Raw genomic sequence first — 5,749 nt, 5'->3', positions numbered from 1 at the left:
CCTTTGCAATGTCGCAGGAATAAAACTAGTAAATATCTTGAATTATAAACCAAGAAAGTTTTATATCATTGACATTCTTATATTAGTTATTTTACTATTTACCACAAAAATCTTTATAGTTCTATCATTTTTCATTCAGAGCATTTTATTCAGTACATCTTATAATTTTAGAAAATAAAATTAATTTTAGTCAGTCAGAGAATGAAGAGGATATTATATTACCTAATTTAAGTTTATTAATATTATTGCTTGTTTTTATAAGAAGATTCTTTGAATTATAGGTTTGATCTACTTTAAATCATGGAAATTTCTTTGAGTTTTTAATTACTATATGAAGAGTGAGTCTATGGCAAATTGTTGTAGAATTATTGATTCTGATATTACAAATCCATGCTGCCTATATCTCTTTAAGATTGTATCTTTCCTAAGCAAACTTTATTGAAACATCTAATTATTCCAATATCAGGAGAGAATACTTTTATTTGTCAAATAACCAGATAAAGGTTAACATATCAATATTAACATTTTTATTAGGCTAGATTGATCTTGCTTTTAGTTGAGAGAAAACTATTGTGTGCTGATAATTTACAACCCAAATCCTTAAGGTATGAGTTTCTTTTATTTTTAATTTCAGAAGTGAAATTCTGGGATTCTTATCCATATTAATTCTTTATGGTTAAAGCAACAGAATTTCACAGAGAAAAGTAAAAGCCTATTTTTTATATCCACGTTATGATCTTTCCATAGGCAAATTTCTTTTTCTCATATCCATTTATCAAAATCTAAACCTTATGTTTATTTTATTTTATTTATCTTATTTTCTTATTTTTTTTCCTTTAGCTCCAAAAGCACTGCAATTGGTGACTGCAACCATGAAATTAAAAGATGCTTGCTCCTTGGAAGGAAAGCTATGACCAACCTAGACAGCATATTACAAAGCAGAGACATTAATTTGCCAACAAAGGTCCATCTAATCAAAGCTATGATTTTTCCAGTGGTCGTATATGGGTGTGAGATTTGGACAATAAAGAAAATTGAGCGTCGAAGAATTGATGCTTTTGAACTGTGGTGTTAGGGAAGATTCTTGAGGGTCCCTTGGACTGCAAGGAGATCCAACCAGTCAATCCTAAAGGAAATCAGTTCTGAATATTCATTGGAAGGACTGATGCTGAAGCTGAAACTCCAATACTTTAGCCATCTGATGCAAAGACCTGACTCATCTGAAGAGACCCTGATGCTGGGCAAGATTGAAGGCAGGAAGAGGAGGGGATGACCGAGGATAAAATGATTGGATGGCATCACCAACTTGATGGACATGAATTTGAGCAAGCTTTGGGAGTTGGTGATGGACAGGGAACCCTGGCATGCTGCAGTCCATGGGGCCGCAAAGAGCTGGACATGACTAAGTGACTGAACTCAAGTGAACTGAAACCTTAAGTGAAGTCGCTCTGTCGTGTCTGACTCTTTATGACCCCATGGACTGTAGCCTACCAGGCTCCTCTGTCCGTGGGATTCTCCAAGCAAGAGTACTGGAGTGGGTTGCCATTTCCTTCTCCAGGAGATCTTCCCAACCCAGGGATCGAACCTGGGTCTCCCGCAGTGCAGGCAGACGCTTTACCATCTGAGCCACCAGGGAAGAAACCTTAAGTACTCACTTAACTTTAAGAAATGGAAATGTGCTGTTGCTTAGGGAAAAAATCACTCTACAAATCAGAATCCTAACTTTCCAGTCAAAAACCAGCACTCTGTGAAGAGAAGACTATGGGAGATATCATTAACTGTATATCACAGATCTCCAGATTGGGATCTATATTGTCATTGGATGATATTGTTTTCTGAACTCATGATGAGAAGTGGCCTTACTTTTTATGGCTATCTGCAAAGTCCACTACAGCTGACAGTGACTTGCCATGAACAGTGGTCTACAAATCAAACACTATAATTTATTTCTGTATTAAATGACTACTGACAGTTGGTTCAGAAAGGTTTTCTTTTTTCAAATTAAATACTAGCATAGTATACTGAAATACCGAATCCTTGCTGCACTTATACACACAGAGTTTATCAAAGCTTCTTAAAATTCAAAATCTATTTCCAGGAGAAAATTCATGACACATTTATTCCTATTAATATATACATTTCTTTATATCTTACCATATGAAAATAGTATTGTGCATATTATAATGGAATGTTTGTATACACATATGAAGATGAACTACTTTTTCTTGGGCTAAATTAAATGAAATTAGTTTGACATAGATCATAAGATTCACCTGTTTGATTTTCAATGTTAATAAAATGTGAATAGAAGTTGATCATCATATGCTGAATTATTAACAATCCTCATATGCCTTTCAAAGACATTTGTATTAAAATATAAGCCTAATGTGGTCACCAAAATTCACAAATAAAAAAGCTATGATATTAAGTTCAAGGGAAAGCAAAGAACTGAGAGTCATCCTCTAGTGCAATTTTATGAGATATGAACGAGTAAAATTTCATTTTCCCTTCATATGATATTAATATATGTGTATGATTCTGATTACTAAGACTGGAGTTATAAAGATTTACTAAAGTCTTGAGTGTGCTTAGTCACTCAGTCATGTCTGACTCTTTGTGACCCCATGAATGTAGCCCACTAAGCTGTTCTGTCTATGGAATTCTCCAGGCAAGAATACTGGAGTGGGTTGTCATTTCCTTCTCCAAACTCCTGAGTAGTTTGCTAAGAAGTTGACTCTATATTATATAAACTATGAGTACCCTCTGTGGAATAAAGTTTTTGGCAATAGACTTTAGAGGAATTTTCTTGCATATTGACAAATGAAGGAGGTAATTTAGAAAGTCTTCTCAAATATACTCTGTTTTCTATGTACTCCTATAATATAGCTGAAAACACAGTAAGTATAAAGAGCCTTATAATGAGAGTTGCATGTGCAATTAACTTATTTAGAAGAGAGTATTATGTTATTTTTGGCTTATTTATCCTCAAACATCAAACTTCCTCCAAGATGTTATCATCATGTATATGGGCACCATTATATACCTAAATCCTACTTAATATATTGTAATTGCTCAATCAATTCTTATTCAATTTAATGATGTCTTTGTATAAATCCAAGGGAAAGAAAACATTTTCATCTCTTCTATGATGTAAGTGTGGAGAATTTTAACAATAATTTGTAGTACAAAGACATTTTACATTATAAATTTATATCAACCAAACCCTCATGAAATTATGCATATATTTATTGCAAGGTAAGTTTGCCTTTTGACATTAATTTGTAGAATTTTTCTCAAGCCCTCATGCACACACCAAAAATACTAGTACTCTTATGTTTTGTGGTACTACTGTTATTGTATTAATATGAGTTACAATTAATATTTTCAAAGATAGTATTCTTTTTTCTCATTAAACTTCTTTTTTCTAATGGGTCTCAAATTCTGTGACAGATTTTTGGTCAAGTTGTTTTCATTAAAAATTTCTGGTTTTAAAAACTAACAATTTAAAACTGTCACACACAAAGCATATGGTCCACAAAACATTCTTTCCTTCTGAAGATTTTACGATGCATTGTTATCATTAACAAGTCTTTTACTATTAAACGTAAATGGCCAATTGAAACAAATAGTGCTGAGACAGTTCTTTCACCATTGATTAAGACTGGGGTGGCAGGTATTGGGGATGATATTCATTTAGCCTTCTGAGCATTCTAGGGAGACTTGGTGACCTTGCCAGCTCCAGCTGCCTTCTTGTCCACTGCTTTGATGACACCCAGAGCAACCACCTGTCTCATGTCATGCACAGCAAAATGGCCCAGGGGAGAAGAGCCAGAGAAACTCTCTACACACGTGGGCTTGCCGGGAACCATATCAACGATGGCAGCATCACTAGATTTCAAGAATTTAGGGCTGTCTTCCAGCTTTTCCCCAGAATGATGATCAATCTTCTTCAGCTCAGCAAACTTGCAAGAAATGTGAGCTGTTTGACAGTCCAGCACAGGTGCATATCCAGCACTGATTTGGCCTGGATGGTCCAAAATAATCACCTAAGCTGTGAAGCCAGCTGCTTCCATTGGTGGGTCATTTTTGGTGTCAACAGCCACATTGCCATGAAAAACATCTTTGACAGACATATTCTTGACATTGAAGCCCACATTGTCCCCAGGGAGGGCTTCACTCAATGTTTCATGGTGCATTTCTACAGACTTCACTTCAATTGTTACATTTACTGGAGCGAAGGTGATCACCATGCCAGGTTTGAGAACATCAGTCTCTACTTAACCCACAGGGACAGTACCAATACCACCAATTTTATAGACATCCTGAAGGGACAAACACAAAGGTTTGTCAGTTGTGCGATTTGGTGACAGGATGCAATCCAAAGCTTCAAGCAGGGTAGTTTCATTGGTATTGCCATCCTTATGGGTGACTTTCCATCCTTTGAACCATGGCATGTTAGCACTTAGCTCCAGCATGTTGTCACCATCCCAGCTAGAAATTGGCACTAATGCCATTGTATCAGGGTTGTAGCCAATTTTCTTAATGTAGGTGCTGACTTCCTTAATTTCCTTGTATTTCTTCTGGCTGTAAGGTGGCTCAATATAATTCATTTTGTTAACTCCAACGATTAATTGTTTCACCCCAGAGTGTAAGCCAGAGGGCATGCTCATGGGCCTGCCCCTTCTTGGAGATACTGGTTTCAAATTTATCAACACCAGCAGCAAAGATCAGAACAGAACAGTCAGCCTGGGATGGGCCTGTAATCATGTTTTTGATGAAGTCTCTGTGTGCTGGGGCATCAGTGATGGTAACATAGTACTTGCTGGTCTCAGATTTCCACAGGGAGATATCAATGGTGATACCACACTCACGTTCAGCTTTCAGTTTGTCCAAGACCCAGGCATACTTGAAGGAGTTCTTTCCCATCTTGGCAACCTCCTTCTTTAACTTTTCAATTGTTCTTTTGTCAATGCCACCGCATTTGTAGATCTGATGGCCAGTCGTGGTAGACTTCCTTGAATCAACATGCCCAATGACAACATGTTGATGTGGGTCTCTTCCTTTCCCATTTTTGCTTAGGTTTAATGGTGATTTTCATGACACCTGTGTCTTGGCAGCAAACCCATTGCAAAAAAGCCTAAGGTACTATTCTTTTTTAAAAAACTCAGAATTTATTTATCTTTTTCTTTAGAGAGAACTATAGTTATCTTCTATGATAAAAACAGCAATATACAGACGTTTTTAAAAGTTAAGGAAATATTTTTTCTCTCTTGTATAGCATTTTGGGGAACTCAGGGAGAAACTTTCTTCAGAGTGGATCAAATCTTGATCTGCAGTTTGTCATTCATGTTGATGTATGGCAAAACCAATACAATATTGTAAAGTAAGTAACCTCCAATTAAAATAAATAAATTTATATTTTAAAAAATTTGAAGTATAGTTGACTGACAATACTGTGTGAGTTTCAGGTGTATAGCAAAGGGATTGATATATATGTATATATATCAGATTATTTTCTATTATGAATAATTACAAGATATTGAATAGTTCCCTGTGTTATAGAGTAAAACTTCTTTGTTTGTCTATTTTAGGTATAGTAGTTTGTATCTGTTCCTCCTTTATCCCTAATTCATTGCTACCCCCTCCCTTTCCACTTTGGTAACCATAAATTTGTTTTCTTTGTCTATGAGTAAGTTTCTGTTTTATATATAGACTCCTTTGTATTACTTTTTAGATTCCACAAATAAAT

General features: G+C 35.5%; 1 pseudogene; it reads right to left on the bottom strand.

Annotated features, from left to right (window-relative positions):
* Positions 1-3,689: 3,689 nt before the first annotated feature.
* Positions 3,690-5,069, bottom strand: LOC128045773 (elongation factor 1-alpha 1-like; annotated as a pseudogene).
* Between the last annotated feature and the right edge of the window lie 680 nt (positions 5,070-5,749).

Source organism: Budorcas taxicolor, chromosome 3 (genome assembly GCF_023091745.1).
Source record: "Budorcas taxicolor isolate Tak-1 chromosome 3, Takin1.1, whole genome shotgun sequence".
NCBI classification, from domain to species: domain Eukaryota; kingdom Metazoa; phylum Chordata; class Mammalia; order Artiodactyla; family Bovidae; genus Budorcas; species Budorcas taxicolor.
The sequence above is the reverse complement of the archived record's forward strand: the minus strand, read 5'-3'. Positions and strand labels throughout refer to the sequence as shown.